The sequence below is a fragment of the Pinus tabuliformis genome, chromosome 2_1 (genome assembly GCF_031772625.1).
Source record: "Pinus tabuliformis cultivar Carrire ecotype Pingquan chromosome 2_1, CPIR1, whole genome shotgun sequence".
NCBI classification, from domain to species: Eukaryota; Viridiplantae; Streptophyta; class Pinopsida; order Pinales; family Pinaceae; genus Pinus; species Pinus tabuliformis.
In genome coordinates this window covers 32,713,912-32,739,546 of record NC_142299.1, presented here as the reverse complement: position 1 = coordinate 32,739,546, position 25,635 = coordinate 32,713,912, and positions in this window count along the sequence as shown.

The following is a 25,635-nucleotide window of genomic DNA, read 5'->3' as shown; positions in this document are numbered from 1 at the left end:
TCTCAAGGTTCACTCTCATTGTCTCTCTTGGTCTCTTCGACTCTTCGTTCTGAATCTCTTCGAATCCCCGTTCACTATCTCTGTTCATGGATTTAACCATTCGGCCTCCATATCGGTTCGTTTCCTCTCCCGCCTGTGTCGATTCACCTGTTGCCTGTGTGCTTCGAATTCCCTGTTCGGGATTAGCATGATCGCTCGAGAGGTAGCAACGTGTCCTCACTGGAACAACGCCAGCCTACTCGTCGATTCGTTGCTTTCTCCACCGTGGCAGTCAACGGACTCCAAATATTTTTAGAATTCAGATTAATGCCTGTCAATTCCACTTCTGTCTGTCGAGCATAATCTCAGCCGTCCGATCTGGGCTCCTATAGATCTAACATCATTCGCACACCGAGCACGGTTGACTTGCTCGACCGATAACGCGCGATCATGGCTATTTTTATCTCACCTCCGCTGCCACGCGTCGATCACTAAGTTTGCTCGCTCTGGTTTTTTGAAAACCTCTTACCGTTCAAGGGCACCCCGGGTAAAACCGTCGGTTTCCAGGTCATGGGTCCCACCTTCATACGATGGCACCTTCCCGATTTTCTACCCATGGTCCTCTGGCTCCCAACGTGATCGAGTGCTTAGCTCTACCATTTCAGCCCTATTTGCCCAGCGAACGCGCATCGAAAATCAGCTCCTTTTCCCATTTTGGGGCTCCCAGAGGGTTCATCGACCTCCTACGCAGTCTCCATGGGCCTTGGTCAGCACACTTTGACTGAGGTCCTCATTGTCTCCACGCCGACTGCCATGGCCACTGGTTCAGGGTGTTTTCAATTGCTGTTTTGGATTCTTCAAGGATTTTTTCGACTTGATATAGTCACAATTCTATGACAGTCACTCATGGATCCGATTTGGATGACGGCCTCCCAACTGACAAGCTTTTGGACCACCAAAATTTGGTTTTCTTCAAGCATCAACTAAGTGAGGAAACTGTTGTCTCACTTGTCCAATCTCAATCCACTTTGCATTGCTCAGCTTCGAACCTTTAAGTCCAATTCTGAGGTATTCCACCTGTCCACTGTGCATCGTCCTTACCTTCCTGTCCAACACTCTGTCTTCCTGCAACTCATTAAGATATTCAGGTAGAAGGTCATCAACAGAAGGAAATTGACTCTGCTCTTTAGGGTCCTCGATCATGGAAGGTTCAAACAACCTCAAGAAATCTGCATTCACGACTGAGTAGATGTGCATGTAAGCTAGCAGATCAAGGCAAAAAGCATTTTCACCAATCTTCTCAAGTATCCTGAAGGGTCCATACCTAATATGTTTTAGCTTCTTACCTTCACCTTGCATGCTGTCCTTGCTAATATACAGCCAGACTTGGTCTCCAACTTGAAAACTATGCTCCATCTGATGCTTATCATGCCTAGCCTTGTACTTGGCCTGGCTCTTTTCCAGCTATTCATGTACTGCATGGTGGATCTCCTGGATCTGTTCAATGAACCTAGTTGCTTTTCCCACATCACTGTGGCATCAACCATGGTATCTTTACCAAAGACAAAATCCAAGGGAGACATTGGTATGAAACCAAAGCAAGTCTCAAAAGGAGATCTCTGGGTAGAAGAGTGTTTGGCTCTGTTGTAAGCATGTTGCACATAACACAAGTATTCATACCAAAGCTTCGGGTGTTTGTTGCAATATCCTCTCAGTAACTGGATCACTCTCCTGTTAACTAATTTTGTCTGGCCATTTGTTTTTGGATGAAAACTTGTGCTTTTCTTTAGTTTGGTGTCCATTAGTTCCCATAGACCGGACCAAAAATTTCCCACAAATCGGGTGTCTCGATCGGATATAATAGAAGTGGGTAATCCAAAATGAACCCATACATGTTCAAAGAATAATTTTGGAGTTTGTTCAGCTGTAATATGTTTACTACAGGGTATCAAAATACACATTGTTCTGAACCTATCCACAACAACGTATATATAATCATGACCTTTCCTAGATTTGGGCAGTCCTCCAACAAAGTCAATGGAAATGCTTTCCCAAGGGTGAGAAGGAACTGGCAATGGAGTGTATAAGCCTAGTTTTCTGTTACTGGGCTTGCTTTTAGCACACATAGCATGCCCCTTTACATATCTAGAAACTCTCTCACTCATTCTTGGCCAATAAAAGAACATTTGCAGTTGTGCAACTGTTTTACTTACCCCAAAGTGACCTGATATCAGAGAAGTGTGTGCTTCCCTATTAATATTTTCTCTCTCAGTTTGTGGAATGAAGAGTTTCCCACAATGATATAAGAGTCGGTCCTTTACATGATAGTCCAATTCCTCTACTCTTTTGCCTTTACTCAAAGTTGCATATACATCGTTAAAATCCACATCCTGAGTATATTGTTCTATGTAGCTTTCATGCAGCATAGAATTATGCTTAAGTATGGCAGATGCATTTATAATGGGTCTAGATAACATGTCTGCAACCTTGTTATGTATGCCCTTTTTATATTTGATGACTAAATGAACTATCGTAGAAAACCCATCCATTTGTAATGTCTTGATTGTTGCAACTTAGTTTGGGAGTGTAGGTACTGAAGTGGCTGATGATCAATATGTATGACTTTTTCTTTTCCCATTAAGTAATGTTTCCACTTTTTCACACTCTGAACTAATGCATACAATTCCTTATCACATGTAGGATAGTTGACTAATGCAAGATTAAAAGTATCAGAATGATAACATATGGGTTTACCTTGCTGTGTCAACACTGCTCCCATGGCATAGTCACTAGCATCAGTTTGGATCTCAAATGATCTTTGTAGATCTGGTAGTGCTAGTACAGGTGTTGTACAAATTTTTTCTTTCAAGGTGTCGAAGGATTTCCACTGTTTTCCTCCCCACTAAAACACCTTGTTCAATCCTGTCAAAACATGTAAGGGAGCTGCAATTTAGGAGAAATTTGAAATGAACTTCCTCCAATATTGTGCTACTCTTATGAAGCTTCTCACTTCTATAGCAGACTTGGGTTTAGGCCAGTTTACAATGACTGCCACTTTAGAGGGATCTATTTTCAATTCACCTCCCCTACTATATGACCCAAATAATTTAGAGAGTTTTTGCCAAATTCACATTTGGAGAGTTTAACATAAAGTTTTTCTCTTTTCAAAACATCTAATGTCTTCTTAACATGCTTTAAATTTTCTTCCCACGTTTTACTAAAAACCAGAAAGTCATCAAAATACAAAATAAGAAAATCATCAAGAAAAGGTCTGAGTACATCATTCATTAATCTCATGAAAGTAGCAGGGGCATTGGTCAAGCCAAAAGGCATAACTAGCCATTCGTACAATACCTGCTTTGTTTTGAAAGCAGTCTTCAATGCATCTTTCTTTGCAACTCTGACCTGATGGTATCCACTATGCAAATCTAGCTTGGTGAAATAAACTGCTTCCTTCAATTGCTCTAAAAGATCATCTATGCAAGGAAGGGGATAACGATTTTTTCTTGTTATCTTATTTAGCACTCGGTAATCAATGCACATTCTCCACGAGCCATCTTTCTTTCTCACCAAAACAATTGGTGACCCACATGGTGATGTGCTAGGCCTAATGAACCCTTTCTCGAGCAACTCCTGCACCTGCTTCTTGATTTCAACATTCTCTAAGGCAGATAACCTATACATCCCAATGTTAGGCAAAGGAACATCTTGCTGCAAAATAATATCATGTTCTATTCCCTTTTTGGGTGGCAGACCTTGAGGTTCTTGAAACAGGACATCATACTCTGAAACAATCTTTTCTATATCAGCTTGCTGATCAGAATTACAACCCTCAAATACATTGGTTTTATCAGTTTTATTTTCTTTTACAACTATCAGTAAGAACTGTTTGCATAAATTTATCATTCTTTTCATCTGTCCTGAGTTTATGAGATTATATTTATTCTTTAGCTTATGAGCTCTTACAAAATATTCGATTCCATCTTTAACAATTAGATATTTGTTCTCAGCTCTATAAAAATAGCCTTTCTATCATACAAGTAAGGACTTCCTAAAATAATTCCACATATATCCAAAGGAACTGCATCTAACTCAACCTCATCTACAAATGTTGACCCAAAAGAAAACTTGAGTTTGCACTGTCTAGTTACTTGTAGTTGTCCTTTACCATTCAACCATCTTAATGGGTATGGTTTCCTATGAGGTGTAGTTGCTAATCCAAATTTCTTTGCAATTGCTTCAGAAATCAGATTTACTTGTGAGCCATTATCAAACAAAGTATCAATTTTTGATATTTGGAAAAAACTGGAATATGGAAAAGCTCATGCCTTTTTTTCTCATGTTCTTCATCAATAACAGATTGAACTTAATTACTAGTAGATGCTTCAGATTTCTTACCTTTTATACTTGTGGCTACAATGACTGTTTCATATCTTGAGTCTAACCCTAAATCCTTTTGAATAGCTGTAGTAGCTTTCTTCTTCTTGCCCTCGGACTTCTTAAGTCTCAACTCTAGATGTAGAATCCAACAGTGCTCTTCATCATTCCCCTCCTTTTTACAGTGAGTGCATGAGGCTTTGCCTTTCTATGCAGTGTTAGCCTTCCTTGCTTTCCACTTCTACTTTCTTTTCTCTTTGCTCTTGCTTACAGTGGGTTGGTATGGTCCCCCAACTTTTAGATTTCCATTCTTTCCTCTTGCTTCTAGATGAGTAGCTTATACATATACCTCATCTATACTAGTGGGACTAAACATGAGGATGGTATGCCTCATGTAGCTATCTAGACCCCCAATGTACTTCAAAAGAGTTTTTAGTGAGTCTAATGAAATACCCAACATTAATGCTCTCTTTCTGAACTCTTGAGTATACCCTTGTACACTTTTCCCTTTCAACTGTTGAAGAGTTTGCCAACTCATCATGGCTTGTTGGATGTAGGCCAATGGATAGAACTACTTTCTGATGGTAGAAACAAAGTCACTCTAGACAGAGATTGTCTTACCATGCTTCTTCATATCAGCTTGGGTTCTGCCTTCCCAACAAACCAAGGCAGTGCCTCCTAGGTGAAGGCTTTCCAGCCGAATCTTGCTCTTGTCTGAGTCTATATTTTGTACTCTGCAATTCACATCAATTTGTCTTATCCAGTCGTCCAACTTTTCAGCATTTAACTCCCGTCATATATAGGAAAATCAAATTTAACATCTAACTTATTCAAAGATTCTTTCTTATTATGTACAGGGCTACTAGGAGGTGTAGGGAAGCTTTCTTCTTTCCCCTTTCCTTTGGAGTGGTCATGGGAATGAGATTCATCTTCTTCTTTATCTTGCTTAGAGCCTGATGAATCTTCACCCTTATGCTTTCTAAAGTCCCTATACATTTCTTCTACCATGGACTGTATAGCTAGGAAACTTTCTATGAATTGAGGGTCTGGCCCTATTGAACCTTCTTCTGACATTTCCTTTCGAGAATAGACTCCTCCAATTTCAGGATTAGTTTCCACCCATTCTCCTTCTCCTAATTTGAGCTTTGATCTAGTGATCATTCACAACTAAACCAACACAAGCTTGTCCAACCTTAGAGCCTAGAGCTCTGATACCACTTGATCTGATAGTCACCCTATGAGTGACCTTAGTGAAGATTTATTAAAAATGAAGGTATTACAGACCCATGTGCTAGTGTGTGTTCTGTGTTATTGAAACAATGGATCGATCATATTTCCCATACGTAGAAAATAAATGGAAAGACAGCAGAGAAATACAGTAAGCAACACAAAGACACAAATGATTTTTAATAAGGAGTTCACCCTATTCTCTAGGGCTACGTCTCCGGTCTAGCTTCAGTGGTGGCCTTATTTTATTATGTCTTTGAGCAGAGAAATTACAATACAGGGACTCAATGTGAGTTCTCCTGACACAGATTTTGCTTGGCAAGGTGGTTCTTGGATTCCCCAAGCCACTTGGAGTACATAGACTCTTTTTCTTCCTACCAGCTCTGTGACCCTCGGTCTACAGTGGAAAGAGCCAACTTTGATGCTCAATTCAGACATATTCCTCTATGGGAAGGCTTGAATCTTCAAGCTCTCTGGTGCTCGATGCTGCCTGTGGTCAGTGTTAACACCCAGGTTGTTCCCTTTGACTCCCAAGGGAATACGGCCGGGGTAACCACTAACCAATCTTTGGATTACAGTTTCTAGCCGAACTGTAATCAGAGAGGGCTCTCTCTTTAAGGTTTGTCTCTGTTTTTGTGAAGATTTTAGGCTAGTTATGAGTTCAGGGTTTGTTTTGTTTTATGTTTTGGTTGAGGGATATCTTTTTGTACCTAATGTGAAACCTTCAGATAGTTCTAATCCATTGGGCTATGGAGTCTGTGGCTACAGGTTGTTTGAAATATTGAGTTGAGTTGCTGAAATTACAAGGCCATTTAAATACTTCATGAAACAAATTTGAAATTGTGATGGTGAAGTGTGTTTAACCAGTGGAAAGCAATTAAGAATTTTCCACTAAGCTGGGAGTGTGAGAAAGAGATATACTGCACAGGAACAAACTTGAATTCCTGAAACAATAATCACTGTGAAAGATATAGTGTAGAGGTGCAGCAATTAAGAATTACACCTTTATTACTGTAACTGAAGAAAACATTTATAATAGCATAGATTGAGTTTAGGGTAATCTATGATTAAATCCTAGAACTATTCTTTTTCCTTGCCATTTAACTGCGAAACACAGAACATGAATGAGCTAGTAGAAGATGACAAAAAACACATAACGAAGAATTTAAAGAAAACTTATTGAGTCATGAAATACGCAGGAATCCTGTAACATTCAGATAAACACCACAATGCATCAAATAACGTAGAGCTTTTGAAATTCCATCACTGTTGTATTAATAATCTGAAGTTTACAGCATAAGAAATCTAGAAGAGAAATCAACAACAACCCCTGCAAACTTGTGCGAGGGGGGAATATATACAAGCGGTCATACAAAATATCTGAGGCGTTGAGTCATCTGAGAAATAAATACATTCACCAACTTGTATAGAAAGCAGACAAGAAGTTATTATAGCTTTGAATATAACATAAATGCTCTTTAATGCTGTCAGAAAACTTTTTGACCTTTGGAGGCCATTGAGTCGGTTGAACGCTCTGTTATAAATGATGAATGACGTGTCTTTGTAGCTCTATCATCCTGTAGCTTTTCGGCCCTATCACCTGTGACTGTCACTGCTGCTTTGGTGGCCGAAATAGTTTTGCTGAGTTGGCTCAGCCCATTCTTCTCCATGCATGCTTATTTTATCAAAATTTTCCTTTGCATGATAACTTATATTTTTTGATGAAAAACTTAGTGAATGGCTTCTTGTCTATAATATCATCTGTATTGCCTTAGTCCACCATTCCTGTGTGGGCAATTGATGTCTCAGAATTACCTCTAAAGTCTCATCTGCCTCTGTGTATTTGTAGAAGTTTGGAGGCACTTCAAACAGATGTTTAATTTCATTCATTATAAAGAATAAGTTCTCTACCCTGTTGAAGAGACTTTGTCCTGTTGCTGGTCATGTTTCTTCTGGGGTACTGGGCCTTTCAGTGATCTGATTAGTAGCGAATGTATTGACCCTCTTGGCATAATGCTCATGTGAAAGTAGTCTCCCTGCGCTGTTCAGTAAGCTAGGAAGACCTTTGCCCTGTAGTGCTGTGAACTTGTCCATGAACTTATTTACCTCTGTCTGCATGTCCTGGCTTCTTCTTTCCAACGTTTGTACCAGGCTTCTCAGTGTAAGGACCCTCTTTATCAGCTGGATGGTCTCAGTTTTGCTTGTGATTCCCATTGTCGCCAGCTGAGCACTTGTTCTGTTATTAAGCACATTGATCATTCTGTTGGCAACTTCAGGCATATTGCCTAGAGATGCCCTTGATCTCTGGATTTCTCTGTGTGCTTTCCCTATGAGCTCTATTTGCTCATGAATGGTCTCAATGTACTGCCATTGATCAGTTATTGGTTGGCCAATGTTGGACCATAAAACTGTCTTAATCTCAGTTGTCACTTTGTCAAGTGTGAGCTCCTTCTCGAGCTCCTTTATCTTATCCTTAAGGGCCTTGATTTCCCTTCCTTTTTCTGCCACAGTCTGCTTGTATTTATCATATCTTTCATTGAGCTTGGCTAAATTCTCCCTGGCCTCATTTAGCTCTGCCATTTGGGCTTCCAGGGCTTGGATTTCATTCTTGAGCTTCTGCATGTCTAGGCTTGGAGCCTGCTCTGTTGTTGGTGCAGTTGTTGATGTAGATGGCGCTATCTGTTCAGTAGGAGGAGCAGTAGTCTGAGGAGGTTCCTCCAGGTTAATTATTTCTGGAGGAGGCTGAGATGTTTTTCCTCCTTCCTTTTGTTGTAATTCTACCTGCAGTGCAGCTTGTGCAGCCTCAGATTCTCCCAATTTTTCTTGTGTTTGGATGAGCTGTTTGTATAGGGACACCAGCATAGATGATGCATCTTGGTCATGCCTCAGCTGGGCAACTTCTCGAGTTTGTGGGTGAATGGTTGCTGGGACTTTTACCATTTTCCTTAATGCTGCCATATCTGCATCTCTCAATTTCAACAATGCCTGCATAGCCTTGATGTCCTTGGGATCATGCCCAAGTTCTATGATTATCTCCTCCAAGGCTTTGATTCTGTTGTCCTTTGCTTGAGAGGATGCTCTCTCCAACTCAAGTTGGGCAGCTGTATTATTTAGGCTATTTTCTAGCCTATAATTCTCCAATGTCTTATCTGCCAAGGAGGCATACACCATCTCACACGTTTGCTTATGCAATTTGATTTTGTCCATTGGGTGGATGTCCTTGGCAAGGACCTCAAGGTTGGTCCTTATGTAATCTGCAGCTGACTACGGCTGCAATACGACTGGCATAAAGTGGCTCATGATCATCTTTCCCTCCTGGACATCAAATGCAGACATTAGTCTTTGCTGGTTAGTGGGAGCCATTTTCAACAGATGATTATATAGTTGTACTTTTATGGGCTCATTCCTCTTCTTTATGTCAATGAATTGCTGCTTGATCCCCACCTCAGCTCCTCTTTGCTGGCTTGAGGAGCTGACTTCTCCTCCCACTATCCTCTCTTGTTCCTGCTGGAAGGAACTTGCAGATGCCTCCATGCTAGGTGGGCCCATGCCCAAAGATTGCCCTATAGGCATTTCTTCCTCTGAGAAGGGATTCATTCTATGTCTTTTCTCCCAATGAGTTGTTGATGTTGTGAGGGGAGTCTCTTTGTCCCTCTTTCTGCTTATGTCTTCTTTTTGTGGGGTTTGGAGGACTGAGGCCTCCATTGTTGTCTCCTGCCTAGGAGGCAGGGTGTCCTGAGCTTGCTGCCCGGTGGATTCTGGGGCTTGTGATATATTTTCTTGCTTCCCTGATTTCTCCTTTTCTTGCTGCTCCTCTTGTTGTTGCTGCGTTTCCTACTGTTGTACCTGCTAGTGCTGCACCTGTTCATGCTGCACCTGTTCATGAGGTGGCTGTTGTGGCTCCATTTCTTTCTCTTTGCCTTTGCTAGAGGTTTGATCAGTAGCTTTGGATCTTTGCTGCTGTGCTGTGGAGGATGAGGCAGCTGCTCCCACTTGAGTGCCTGGAAGAGCAAATACCTGTGCACAAAGCTCTAAGTCAGCCATATTTTGGATATTTTTAATTGCCCTTTGATTTAAATCTTCTTGTGTGGCAGCTTCCTCTAAGGTGCCTCTCCTCCACTTAATTTGATTTGCATACTTTTCGATGTGAGGCAACCTTACATGGTCATAACCGGACAGCCTATTTTTGACCCTTCTCAAAGTTATGAAGTGATTGGGCTCATAAGGTTTCCAAAGGAAACTGGTCTTTAGGCCAAGGGATTCAAGCATTCTGTCTGCTTCTTGCCAACCTTCCTCCCTTTTTTTGTAAATGAAGTGGCCTAATTGGTTTCTTACTTTGAGCTGTGCTTTCTTGCCTTTTCCTGAAAAATGTAGCACATCAGCATCCCCAAACTGCCTGAAATATTCAAGGGCAAATAATCTCATGGGCACATATCTGGGCAATCTGTATGGGGGCAACTCACACCCATATATTCTGATGACTGTGTGGTGTTGGTAATAGTACCAATCCCCAATGCTGTATGCCTTGGATAGTTGAAGAATCCTCTACATCTCATCAGTTAGTCTAGGAGGAGGTGAGATTGTGAGCAGAGACATGGCTGGGTGGATGAAGAGGTCTATAAACTCACAATAAGTATATGGAGAGTAAGATCTGCAGTGGAAGGTAGAGGACCAATAAACCACTGACCTTGGATTTCCTTGTGCATCAACTCTCTTCATAGCAAAGTGAAATTTGTCATGTTGATAATACAAAATTAGGTGGTAGATGTAGGAGGTGTATCTGAACACCCTTTCTCTTGACAAGTTCATTAGTTGCTCATGTATCTTGTCAGGTATGTAGGTGGCATAGTCATAGCAGATTGGAGACTTGCCAGGAGAAAACATGAGCATCATTACCAGCACAATTTCATCAGCAAACTCAATTGAATTATAGCCCAGAATGGGACTGATCATATCTACAAGGTCCCTACCCAATTGGTTGAGGTAAACATGAGAAATGGGAGGGTACTTCACGGTGTCAGACCCCATGTACAACTGATTTAGTTTGGTGATCTGAGCCTCTGTCAATTTAGCTCCTTGCTTAATCAGATTAGCCAGTGATAAAGGGACTAATTTCTTCTCAGTTTTGAAGTGCAGCATCTCTCTGATGGCTTCAGGGGTGACATAGAAAACAACTGAGCCTGAAGGGTCAAAAACATCCCTTTGAGTGGCGTCGTAGGATTTAGCACATAGGTGGATTAGGTCAGGAAACTGGTTGACCTGAGGGAGTTTGAAGAGAGGGAGGAAAGAATCCCAAATGCCCAGTACATCTGTTCCAGCCTCATGTTTAATTTTCAACTCATTCAGCAAGTGAATGTGGTACTTGCTGTGCATTAGCATTTCTTTTGATATCTGATAATCCAGGTCTGCTAATGGTTTCCATTCCAATTGTCTCTAAGGAGCATTTAAAGGAGCAATGTTCAAGGCTACAGGAGCTACTGGAGCATCCATGGTTACTTTAAAGCTCTGTTTGTATGTAAACTGGTGTTACTGTGCAGAGCAACACAAAAGAGTATTTCTTGAAAAGAGAGGTGATTTACTGAGGAACAGAGGATAAAATAGTAATGGCAGTAATTGAAATACTGCACAAGCGCTGATAGGGTGAATGCTTGGCCTTAAAAAACTCTTTTTCACAGCAAATTGGTGCAGTTTGGGTTCCCCATTCACGATTGCGCGAATAGAATGCAGGTTTGTGAAAACTCAGGTAAACAAGGCTTAGCAGTTGAATTTCGACCTTACAATTGTAAATGGAGACTAGGCACAGAGGATTTGCCGGTAAATTATGTGTTTTATCAGTGTTTTACGTTATCCTTGGAGAATTATGGACAAACTTAGGCGCAGGGAGGATAATTCGGATAAATACCTGGTACACTGCGGCAATGGTGACAAATGCAGGTGGGTTTGGCGCGCCGACGGTCTCCAAGTCGAATTCAGCAGGTTGGTGAAATCTTGGACGTAAAATGCATGCAGAAGAAACAACAATCGTTTTTGCAAAAAGTGAAAAGAACACGGTTTTTTGGCCAAAATATGGATTTTTGGAACATTGGCACTTTTTTTGGATGACGTCAGCATGACGTCATCAGGTGGGGTCAAGATTGGATGACGTCAGCATGACGTCATCAGGTGATGTGGCGGCTTAAGAGTGGTCCACAGGGATGATGAGGTGGCGGATAGGTGGAGAAAATGGCGAACGGGGGCACTGACGCGGCGATGACGTAGCAATGACGAGTTAATGACGTTGGTATAGCGGGTTAATGGAAACCGAAAACAACGAGCGGTTTGATATCACACTGCCTTATATATGGAAGCGGAAATGTCAGGGGGTGCTCTGATACAATTTGGGGGTGACGTGTGGCAGAGGCCTGACGTCACCCTCTAACAAATATCAGAAGCTATCTTACGGACGTCGGGGCCGCTCCGACATGCATGTGGGCCGTCGGATGAAAAGGGCCCGATCCGACAGTCGACAGATTGTTAAGCTGCCAGGTCGATACAGATATTGGCGGGGAATAAATAATATTTTCTTTGGTAAATGCGCCCGGCGGGGACCTTAGAACTTTGGCGGATTTGCATGATTTTTCAATGTATTTTTTAAAAACGCGCATAGCGCCCAGAACTTAGGATAAAGGGAAAACGTGGGTTTTTATGTATATTTTGCAAATGAAGCGGGATAGGGGTGAAAATGGGGTTTTTTACAAGGGTTTTTAAGAAAATGAAGGGGTTTAGCTAACTTTTGAAGGGGGAAAAGGGGTAAGGTTTGGGTTCTTAAACTGACCAGATGTCAATTTAATCCCTGGCTGTGAACATATGGCTATAATGCCAAGGGGAAGGGATATTTATAGAATGCTTGGGGTTTATACACCATAGTGTTTATAATAATAGGGAAAGGGTAATATAGGGGATTTAGATAATAAGAAATTAGCGGTTAATATGAATGGAAGAAGTGAACGAGGGATGAAATCACTAAGTTTATATGAGAACAACTTAGCTTAGGGAGTAGATCAAAATGAAAAGAATTTTTAGACAAGAAATGTGGCTTTCAAAGGAATAAGAACCAACATAAAACCTTAAATTCTTTCATGAACACAACTGATGAAGGGATGTTAGTAATAAATGTTAAAAAAGGGGGGAAAGGAAGTTAGTCATGCTCCTTCGCTTTGCTGCAACATGATGGAGGAGAGGAGCTTGTCTATGCGCTGATGTTTTCTTTGTGTTAGATCAGCAAGATTCTTTTGAAAGGGATGACATTTCTGCAACCCCATCTCTCTACCCATCTACTTGCCTAGCATTTTTTGCTTCTTCTTGGAGGGTGCACTTAGACTTGCAGACCCTTATTTGCCTTTCCTTTTCTCTTGGCTTTTTCTTTTGATTTTCTATCTAGAACTACCCTTATTGCTTCCCAGGTCCCAGATTATGCAGTTGGGAACCGTACTTCTCTACCTAAGCTACTGGTCTGCCAAGATTAAACAGTTTGGACAGACTTCTTTCTCTATTCTACAACAAAAATTGAAACATGGCATGATCTAGATTAGGTTGTTGGACCATCCATCAAGATTTAGTCAACATGAAGCTATATATACACATTGTCTTCTCTTGGAAATATGGGATCTTTGTATCACCAAAGAAGAGCATATTTGGAACTTTCTTTGCCAATCATGAAATATGAAACCTATTGGTATAGGTAGCTAACAGTCAGCTCGGCCCTCTGTCTCCTCTACTTGGCTTTACTACTCTCTGTGCTCAGTCCTCCTCTCAGGGTTCACTGTCACTGTTTCTCTTGGTCTCTTCGACTCTTCGCTCTGAATCTCTTCGAATCCCCATTCACTATCTCTGCTCGTGGCTTTAACCATTTGGCCTCGATGCCTGTTCGATTCCTCTCCCACCTGTGTCGATTCGCCTTTTGTCTGTGTTCTTGGAAGTCCGTGTTTGGCATCAGCATGATTGCTCGAGAGGTAGCCATGTGTCCTCACTGGAACAATGCCTCGATTTGTTGCTTTCTCCACCGTGGTGGTCAACGGACTCCAAATATTTTTAGAATTCGGTTTAATCCCTATCAATTCCACTTCTGTCTATCTGGCACAATCTCAGCCATCCGATCTAGGCTCCTCTAGATCCAACCTCATTCGCATGCTGAGCACGGTTGAATTGCTCGATCGATAATGCACGATCACGGTGGTTTTTCTCTCACCTCTGTTGCCACGCATCGATCACTGAGTGTGCTCGCTCCGCTTTTTCTAAAACCTCCTATCGTTCAAGGGCACCATGGGTAAAACAGCCGGTTTCCAAATCATGGGTCCCACCTCCGTACGATGGCGCCTTTTCGGTTTTCCGCCCACGGTCCTCTAGCTCCCAACATGACTGAGTGCTTAGCCCTACCATTTCAGCGTTGTTTTCCCAAGGATGCGCGTTAGCACTAAGTGCTAACGCGCATCGAAAATCAGCTCCTTTTCCCATTCTGGGGCTCCCAGGGGCTTCATCGACCTCCTGCGCAGTATCCATGGGCCTCGGTCAGCACGTTTTGACCGAGGTCCTCGTCGTCTCCATGTCGGCTGCCATGGCCACTGGTTCAGGGTGTTTTTGATTGCTGTTTTGCATTCTTCAAGGATTTGTTCGACTTGATTTAGTCACGGTTCTATGACAGTCACTAATGGATCCGATTCGGATCACCCCCCCATCTCAATTTTTAAACTCTTAGTCTTAAAATGCTAAATAAGAAATGGGTCCCCTTTAGATTATAAATAAAAGCAATAAACTTTTCAGTAAAATAAATTTTCCATAAAAAGTCATATAAAAATTGCTTTTAGAGTATTTATGCCCGCTCATTGCAAATCACATTTCCTTAGAACCCGTTAGCTTCCATTTGGAGAGCTTGCAATGCAATCAGAGTCATAACAAAACCCTCATCGCAAAGCTTTATCAAGGTAAGCCATTTATACACACGATGTGATAAAACTATCACATCTCACACAACATTAATCCCATGGAATGACTTAAAGCGATGTTGAAACTTTGTGATGTGATAAGACAATCTCAATCGCATATCGTTGATTCATAGTGAAGCACCCAAAAAACTCCATTGAAATCTTATGATGTGATAAGACTATCACAATCGCATATCGCTGATTCATAAGGAAACATCCAATGCACCTTATTGAACAATTGCGATGCGATTTAATTATCGCATATCGTGCTCTCGATAAAAGCAAATCATAAAATACTACGAATACATGCATAATAGAGATAAATTAATTGTAAATAAATAACATGGTTTGCCATGTTTAAAACCCGCCATTCCCTAAATGCCATCTTAGCACTCATCGTAATCGTAGTTATGCAAACAAACCTTTTAAGAATGGTGCTTGAAACTTCTGATTTGCGATACACGATTATTACAAAAATATTAAAATCAAGCAATCATTGATAAAAATCACAAAGTCTCAACACCTATTCTAAAAAGCACCATTACAAAGCTTGCGACACGACATATGGCTTCAGCATTAAAGTTTCACATTGGAAGTTACGGTAAAAAATTAAGAGGTAGTTCTGGGTAAGTCCTTTAAAGGTTTCATCCATGATAGCTAAGTACAAAATAACATCTCATGCATCTAATGCGCTTAACTGCATTTGATCTGTAATTTGTGTTATCTCTTCTCAAGTTTTCGACTGTTATGCTCCTCTTTCTCATTTTACAGAGCTGACTGAGAATCACATAATCAGGTAAGATGTCAAATAAATCGCGAAAGGAAAATGCCCCCATTATAGTGGAAGAGGCACCAAAAAAATTGGTTTTAATTGCAGACACTACCTGTCAAGGCCTCAGTGAAGTCTCATGGGAAGGCATATATGCTTTACTCGAAGCAGAAAATCCAACAGAAATTGAAGAGGAAGTAACAGCTGATGAAAGTAACGAAACGAAAAACACGCTAAGTGATTTGGCCAGCTCCTTCCTCCATAAAATAGCAGCCCATGCTAAAGTTTTACCATAAAGTGATCTAGTGAGATGGGTGATTGAAAGCATTAATATAACAGACCAAGCTTTCTATATAGCCGATGGAAGGATGTTTGGGTTATTCAAGCCTGAAGATGTGAAAAAGATTTATCACTTGCCGGATCCCCAACAACACTACAACAAGGCATTCCTGGAAGCGTTTTCTACGGAGAATGAGGTAGAGTCAGACCCTATCAAATGGTGGAGGTATTTTCCCAAAAAGCATAAACATGAATCTTCTAGTATGTACTCTGTGGACTCCTTGGCATCTCCATAGTTTTATGCTGCTTCTATGGTATGTAGGCTCCTTGGAACCCCTGAGTTTGCTAGATTTTCTATAGAAATGGTTCCTTTAATGCAAGCAACAATCAAGTCCTTTATTATGGATTTGGAAACCATTCTATCAGATAAAATGGTGAATCAAATATTAGATTATAGTGGGAACATATTTGCCACCACCAGAGTCATGCCCCGATTTTATATGAGTGCCTACATAACAGAAACAGTCTCTTTTAATTCTAACTTTCCCATTCTAGGTTGGAAATGGATAGTCTAGGATCCAACCCCCATTCATATTTATCATAAGTATTTATGGAAGTTTGACTACAAGAATCATATATATAGAATTTGCCATGGTTTTATTTTACCTGTTCATCAAGCCATTTTTAACAAACCTTCTCCTCGAGTGTTTGACGAGGCAAGCATTGATTTAACTTCCATCGGTAGCTGGTTCTGGGAGGAAAATTTCACCTATGTTAGTGTTTTTGTTAGTATTATAAAGCCCCCATGTTCTTCCACTCTATATTCCAGATAAGCTATTAGCAAGGGAAATAACATACGAGATAGTGGAAAAGGGGATGACTAGAAACCTTGAAGACTCTAAAAGACAAGTATGGCCTTCATTTCCCCTCTGCTGTGGCACTTACACGTTGCATGATTTCAAGCATGCTAGGAAAGAGGAAGAGAAACTAAGGATCTGAGTGTAGCAGTGATTCATAAAAGACAATATGATCTAGATAAGGTCGCTTACAATTTCATCAATGAAAATTAGTAAATTTATGCATGAGGAGGATGAGTTTGATGATTTATTCGCTTCAGTGGAATTATTCTCACAAGTAACTGATCTGGAAAGATTCAAATTGGGAGCCGAGAAGATGGATAAATTCATGGAATATAGGACACAGAGTTTACATACATGGCCTCTAGATTTATTGAATACTACCCCTACTGTTCGACAAATAGAGCATAGCGGGGAAGAGAATAGTGAAGAGACTTCTGGGGAAGGGGAAACAATTGAAAAAACCAGTGAACCCCTTAGCACAGATGTTAATATTTACCCCATCTTGATTAGAGAATGGAAGCAGTTTGATTAGCAGATCAAAAGCCAGAGCGACCCCCAAAACATTATTGCATCAGCATTGCCCGCAACACAACAACCCATCATTACTGATAGTACAATTGAAGGGACACCCAATACACACATGGCTGAGAAAGATATTGAAATAATCCTTGAAAATCCTTCAGGAGAAATTACATTATATATTCAGGAAATACCACCCTTGGATGTATTTTGTAGCCCAAAGCATAGGGCTGTAGTCAAGAGACAAAGGAAAAAGAGGAAAACTGACCAGACATCATCCACAACTCCTCAATCTAAATTCATGAATGTTATATGGAAGGATTCAGAGGCAAATCATTCTAAGGATTTGACTAAATTATATCAATTTGTAGGGGCATACACAGCTGCCACAATTGATAAGAACACTGAAGTTAATCTATTGATCAAAGAAAAAGATCAAGGGATTAATCATCTTGAAGATAAAACATCAATAGAACAACAAAAGATTAATCAACTTGAGGAAAGTTGGCAGAAGAAAAGCAAAAGAATGAGCAACTTAAAGTTAAATTAAACTTGGAGAAACAAAAGATCGACCAGCATGCCATCCAAAAACAACAACAGTTCTCCAAACAACTCGAACAACTTCAATTGACACATCAACAACGAATGAAGGCTAAAGAGGAGCAAATCTCAGAGCTACATCTATACATAGAATAGTTCAGAGATTATCCTAAGGTCGAGGACTTTAAGAAGGAAGCTGTAGAATAAAGTAAGGCCTTATTGCAATAGCTCAATCTAATTTGCCATAAAACATCTCTTGTCGATCCATTATTCATTATAACTACATCATTGATTGATCAAGCAGTCAAAACCAGAATAGAATTTGAGGACACAGATGATAAGGTTACAAATTTCCTCTCCTCGCAAAGCATAATGGAAGGCAGAGCTGCTAAGCTGCCAAAAATTCAAGAGTCTCATAAAGAAATATTATTTTCGGAATGGGAAACACAACTGATAAAGGCAGAAAGGGCTACCTCTAGAGCCAAGGCTGCAATGAACAATGTGATTGAGCTGGTAAATGATAATACATATGGAGCCAATTTGATTTCTTATTCCTCCCTAGGGAAGCTTCCAAAAGCGAAAGTGTTAGCAAATCAATGGAAGCAAGATTTGGCCACTAAGGATGAACAACTTAGCAGAGTACAAAGCTTGAATTGGGATACTTATTGGTCCTTTTTAGTCAAGCCACACAACTAACAGATGACCATCAAATGCCTCACCGATGCTGCTGATCGCATGGTGCCCGAGCTTTCAGATGCCACGTACATGGGACAACTACACTCCATGATGAGTCATCCTCCAGAAATTCAAAGCATGCTTTCAATTTGTGAGTTGTGGATACAGGAGAAGAAATAGATACAATGAATCTTTTCAAAGGCAATTGCACTACTTTTTTTGCAATTCAAATCCCAGATTTTAATGTTTATAGTTCCAACAACTCTAAGCGATTTTTGTTGACAGTTTCTTTTAATTCTATTATATAAGCCCTTTCATGGTATTGAAGAAATGGTCCTCAATTTGTACAAAAACTAGACTTGAGAAGTTGCACTTCTACACTCCTAAATTTATATTTTATGAGCAGCGGATGAAGGTTTCAGATTTTTGTGAAAGAACTTTTTCAAGACCTGCATTTTTCTATTTCCTAGAATTTTCTGGAATAAAGAGGTGGAACCAGAATTCTATTTACATATCAAGACTCAAATGCATGCGATATTTCTATCACTGTTATTTTTGACTTGATTTAATTAGAATTTCATTTAATTTGCTATTGTTGATGTATTCATATGCTTCAAGAAATTCTATATTGAGTCACTTCTGAATGGTTTAGAATTGTTAAACCAGATATATTTGTCAGCAATATATATTATCATGTCACGCGATATGTTCTTTTTTTATAGTTACTGTTATGAAACTAGCTCAAGAAAAGATAGAAAAGATAAATCAACGCCTTATAATTCAGCCTCTTAGAGGGGGCAACCTCCTTTACATTACATAAATGAACAATTATTGGATGATTCAAATGACAAAACCTCCTTTCTATATATAGGAGTCTAAGGAGTCACAATATAACCCAGCCGACCTAACAATAATAATATAAAGCCACAAAAATAACAATAGAGGGATTCTATGGGGCACAATAATAACAATATGGGGATAATAGGGGCACAAAAATATTAATAAGGGATGCAACTACAATAGTAATGGGGTAATCACTAGTATTATAGGGACCCAACATGCCCCTCTCCTTCAAAAAGTGTTGTCCTCAACGCTTGAGTAGTTTTGGATGCTTCTGTATAAAATTCTCATCCTCCCATGTGGAATCTTCAGCGGATAAGTCCTTCCACTTGATAAGATACTCTGAAATTGATCAATTTCGTAGCTGTCGAGTTCTTGTTTTGTGACTACTTCTGGTTCTAATATAATTTTTCCTTCCTCATCAAGTTCTGGCAATATTGTTTGAACTGGGAGCTTGTCGCCTATAACCTTCTTTAAACATGAAGCATGGAAAACTGGCTACAATCGAGAAGTTGCAGGAAGCTCCAATTTGTATGCCATATTACCAATCTTTTGTAACTCCTTGTACGAACCTTAATACTTTGTGATAATTTATTATCCTTCCTAGCTTGCTTGAGAGACATTTTCTTATGTGGTTGTAGCCGTAGGAATACCCAATCACCTACATAAAAACTTCTTTCACTGCGATGTTGATCTGCCTGTTGTTTCATTCTATTATGCGCAAACACAAGGTTATCCTTTAAGAGTTGGAGGACTTGTTGTTGATGTTTGATGTGATGTTCCACTGCTTGAACGTTAGAATTTTCTCTTAAATATGATGTGATGGATGGTGGCTGATATCCATAAAGTGCCATAAATGGGGTCATTTTTGTTGCTATATGGAAGGAAGTGTTATACCACCATTCAGCCAGATGCAACCATTTGACTCATTGTGTCTGTTTATCAGATACAAAGCAATGAAGATATCCTTCCAAGCATTTGTTTACTATCTCCGTTTTCCCATCAAATTGACGATGATAAGATGAGCTATGAGCTAACTGAGTACCAAGAAAAGAAAATTTTTATGTCAAAAAATTTCGAGTGAAAATGGGATCTCTGTCACTTACAATAATCTTTAGGTTTCCATGTAGCTTTTGAATTGTTTCCATAAATGTAGTAGAAACTATTCTGGCTTTAAATGGATGTGATAATGCACAAAATTGTGCATACTTGGTAAGTTTGTCAACTACCACCATGATGACACTCTTTCCCTTAGACTTGGGTAATCATGTGATAAAATCCATTGAAACCTCCTCCCAATATTGGCCTAGAATGGATAAAGGTTGTAATAGACCCGTTTTCTTAATTGTTTCAACTTTATTTTGTTGGCAAACCAAACATTCCACCACAAATTTTTGAATATCCAATTTAAGGCCATCCCAAAAAATTCCTTCTTAACCCTGTGGTAAGTTTTTAAAAATCCTAAGTGCCCTCCTAAGGGAGAAGTGTGCAATTCCATAAGAATCTTTTGTTTTAGTTGGGAATTATTATAGAGGCAGAAGTGATCTTTGTACCATAAAGAATCATTTTTCTAGCTAAATGTATCAGATGTACTGGAATATTGTTGTAACTTTAGAATAAGTGCCCACACTTCTTCGTCATTCTTCCATTCCTCCCTTGCTTCATTTATCCAAGTTGGTTGGATAATAGAAATGGCACACAACAATGCTTCCACATCCTCATCCTTTCTTGAGAGTGCATCTACCACCACTTTTTGCTTCCCTTTTTTGTAGATGATTTAAAAGTCATAACCTAACATCTTTTTGACCCACTTTTGTTGCTCTTCAGAGGATAATCTTTGTTCTAAAAAGTATTTAAGGCTATTATGATCCGTTTTTACCTTGAAGTGTCTTCCCATTAGGTAGGGTCGCCATTTCTTAAGTGCATGGAGTATTGCAAACATTTCCTTCTCATAAATAGCTTTGTGTAAAAACTTTCCCTTGATTGGATGAATCTCAAAAGAAATGGGTCTGTCATCTTCCATTAAAAAAGCACCAATTCCATTTCCTGAAGCATCACATTCCACAATAAAGGTTTTTGTGAAGTTCGGTGTAGCTAAGACTAGTGTTTGGCACATTGCCTCTTTAAGATGTTCGAAGGCCTTTGTTGCTTCTGGAGTCCATGAAAATGCATCCTTCTTCAATAATGTTGCTAGAGGTGCTGCTATTCCCCCATAAATCTTAACAAACTTGCGATAATACCTTGTCAACCCGAGAAATCCTCGCAGATTCTTTATGGATGTGGGGATTTTCCATTCCTTAATGGCTTTAACTTTGCTAGGATCTACCTTAACTCCTTCATGCGATACAATATGACCCAGATATTCCACCTCTTGTAATCCAAAGAAACATTTGGATCTTTTTTCATATAATTGTTTATCCTCCAATAGTTGTAGCACCCTGTGAACATGTTCAACATGATCCTTCCAAGACTTGATGTAGATTAACTGTATATCATCAAAAAATACTAACACAAATTTTCTAAGGAATGGTTTGAAAATGGAATTCATCAAACCTTGAAATGTTGAAGGTCCATTGGTAAGGCCAAAGGCATGACCAAAAATTCATAATGACCCTCATGAGTTCTAAATGTTGTTTTCGGAATGTCTTCAGTCGTCATTCTGATTTGATGATATCCTGAACAAAGATCCAACTTGGTGAAGTAAATTGATCCATGCAATTCATCCACTAGTTCATCAATGATGGGAATGGGAAACTTATCTTTAATAGTGAGCTTATTGAGCTCCCTATAATCCAAACACATGCGCCATGATCCATCCTTCTTGTGCACTAATACTATTGAAGCAGAGAAACAACTTTGACTCGATTGAATTATACCAGCCTCTAGCATTTATGCAACCATACATTCAATTTCACTCTTTTGGGCATAGGGATATCTGTACGGCCTGATGTTTGGAGGAACACTTCCTGGAATCGGATGAATAGCATGATCATGATCACAAATAGGTGGGAGACCTTTGGGAGTCTCAAATACCTTGGAATGATTGTCCAAGACTTTTTGGAGATCTAGAGAAATAGATGATTCCAGTGTGGAAACATCTAGTGGACATAATTGTGCAATGACCCCCCTTTGTTCCTTTTTTAGAAGATTTGTCATACCGTTAGAGATGATTATCTTTCTTGGTTTCCCTACAATGCCCCTTAATTAAACTTCCTTTCCTTCCACAGAAAATTTCATGAAAAGTTCTTGAAAATTAAAACCTATTGTAGCCAAGGATTGTAGCCATTGGACTCCTAGTACAACATTAGCACCTCCCATTAGAACAGAAAGCATTGGGATAGTCAATACATATTCTCCCATCAATAGCTTGATATTATGGCACTTTCTAGAGAAATTTATTGTTCCTTCATTTGCAACCATCACTTGATACTTTGGTGTTGGATATAAGAAGCAATTCAATTCTTTTGCTACCTTACAATGAATAAAATTGTGGGTAAATCCCCCATACTTAAATTCAAAAAGAGTCAAGGGATCTCTACTTGAATGGTTCATGAGGCACAATACTTGCTAAGGTTTTGCAAATGGGGTAGCAAGCTAAGTGGGCTTGATTGTGGAGAAAAACTCCACAGTTAAGCGCGCTTGAGCCAGAGGAGTTCTGGGATGGGTGACCTCCTGGGAAGTCCTGGTTACCGGGTGCAAGCCCCGGAAGTGATGATTGATGCTATGTGATTCGTTCTCCACATTTCACTAGTTTCAATCCCACTTCTTCACCCCTGTGAGCATCACTCGATGCAATGCGTGCTAAGTGAACTATTCAAAATTTATGAGAAATTAGTCACTTTACGACTACCTCTCATGGAAATGGTCATACTTTGAATGACTTACTTAACGCAGTTGAATCCCAAAAATGATATCTAAAATTGTGGGTACTTCTTGAATCAATCAAAACTACTACCTTTTTCTTCTTGATTTGTAGATCTATCTTGATGGTTTGAGGAGTGGTAATTCCCGCCAATGCATTACAAGATATGGTCGGATTCATTTCTTCTTTATCTAGGCTTTGTTCCTAGAGTATATCCTCTTCTTTCTACCTTTAAAGTCCCTATGGTTACCGGGTGCAAGCCCCGGAAGTGATGATTGATGCTATGTGATTCGTTCTCCACATTTCACTAGTTTCAATCCCACTTCTTCACCCCTGTGAGCATCACTCGATGCAATGCGTGCTAAGTGAACTATTCAAAATTTATGAGAAATTAGTCACTTTACGACTACCTCTCATGGAAATGGTCATACTTTGAATGACTTACTTAACGCAGTTGAATCCCAAAAATGATATCTAAAATTGTGGGTACTTCTTGAATCAATCAAAACTACTACCTTTTTCTTCTTGATTTGTAGATCTATCTTGATGGTTTGAGGAGTGGTAATTCCCGCCAATGCATTACAAGATATGGTCGGATTCATTTCTTCTTTATCTAGGCTTTGTTCCTAGAGTATATCATCTTCTTTCTACCTTTAAAGTCCCTATGAACACATCAATCCTATGCTCCTTCAGAATATTTTTTACCCTTATGTTCAATTTTTGGAACTCCTCAATGTGCTCCATTATTACACCCTTTTGTTTGAGACTTATCAATTGGCTAAAAAGAGTGTTGCTTTTTGTATCCTCATAATGTGTTGTCAATTCTTCCGTAAAAATTGCCCGAGTGATAATTTGTTTACGAGAGCAAAGCCATTGATACCATACAAACTGATTTGGTTCCAAATATAAAGTTGCAATACGTAACGTTTGTGTGTTTTGCACATTATTGAGATCAAAAAATTGCTCCATCTGTAATATCCATGTTGCGGGATCCTTGCCATAAAACTTCCTCATATCGATTTTTGGAATATGGTGGGTCTTTGATCCCACATTAGAGTCTAAGAAATAATGATTAACATTTCTTTTGTTAGCATCATGAGTTTCCTTTACTACCTTCTCATCATTAGTAAGTATTTCTTGTAGAAAATTTGTCAAATCTGTCTTCAAATCTGCCATGTCTGTCTTCAAATCTACCTTCAAATCTTCCATGTCTCTCTTCAACTTTGACTTCAAATCTATCTTAAAATCATCCATCTTAGCTTCCATGCCATCTATCTTAGATTCCATGCCATTTATATTAGCTTCTGTTAGCTTTTGTGAGAGTGACATTTGTTGCACTTGTTCTTGTCATTTTGATATATCATGTAGCATTTCTTCCTCTTCTTCATGAGTCATGCTAGAGTTTTCAGGTTGCTTACTAGGTGATTGCATTTTCTTTCCTCAGGGCATCAGTTACCGATAGTAATTCTCTACTATGCCCTTTGAATTCCTTCAAAATAAATTTTCAAACCAATCTTAAGCAAAAATTTAAAATAATTTACACACCGTTTTTCACTTTGTAGGAGCTCGATATTGTCTCTGATGTATCTCTGTACTTTTGGATCATCCAGTTCTGAATTGCGACTTGTAGTAGCCCTCCGTGTCCTCTTTCCAATGGCATGCGTCTGATCCAAATTTGATTCTCCAAGGAAGATTTATGCGAAATCTCCCACAGTGACCTGATTATAGACTAGTTCAGTAGAGCAAACTTGTACGACATGCCACGCGTCACTATTTCGACCTTTGGCTCTGAAAAATATATACAAGAAACTAAATTTTGTCCTCCTTCTGTACCTTCTTAAGAAATTTCAATCCGATGCTCAGAGATAAAGTTATGACGATTTTCCCCAGGTCACCTGTTTGGAATGTAATTGAGGAGTCTGCAAAAATACCAACTTCCTCAGATCATATCTCGGAAAATATAGTGCGAAAAGCTCTGAAATTCGGATCTGAGGTTCAGCGCGATTTCTTCTCAAATGTTTTTTTTTTAGCTTCTGAAACGTTGCAGAAAAAAGGTTGTAGCGAAAATTCCATGATGACCTTTTTGGAGCAGCGAAACCCTAGAATCCAAAGCTCTGATACCAAATGTTATGAAACCAGCTCAAGAAAAGATAGAAAAGATAGATCAACGCCTTAGAATTCAGCCTCTTCGAGGAGGAAACCTCCTTTAAATTACATAAATGAAAAATTCTTGGATGATTCAAATGACAAAACCTCCTTTCTATAAATAGGAGTCCAAGGAGTTACAATATAACCCAGACGACCTAACAATAATAATATAAAGCCCCAAAAATAACAATAGAGGGATTCTATGGGGCACAGTAATAACAATATGGGGATAATAGGGGCACAAAAATATTAATAAGGGATGCAACTACAATAGTAATGGGGTAATCACTAGTATTAGGGGCCGAAAAATTACTTTGTTTAAGAAATGGTAATCACTAGTATTAGGGGCCGAAAAATTACTTTGTTTAATTTCTTAAACAATGTAATCATTATTTAGATGCATCTTTCTATAGATAAGAAAATCATCTATATGATTGTTTATCTGCTAGGAATTATAAAAAATCGCATTTTTATAAGATTACCCGGGTTATATAGGTATATTTGTATATATTAAAGTCATAGATTAAACCATTTACCATCTTTGATATAAATTTTAAAACACTCATTCATTAAACCACACATTATTGGGAAATTGATCCC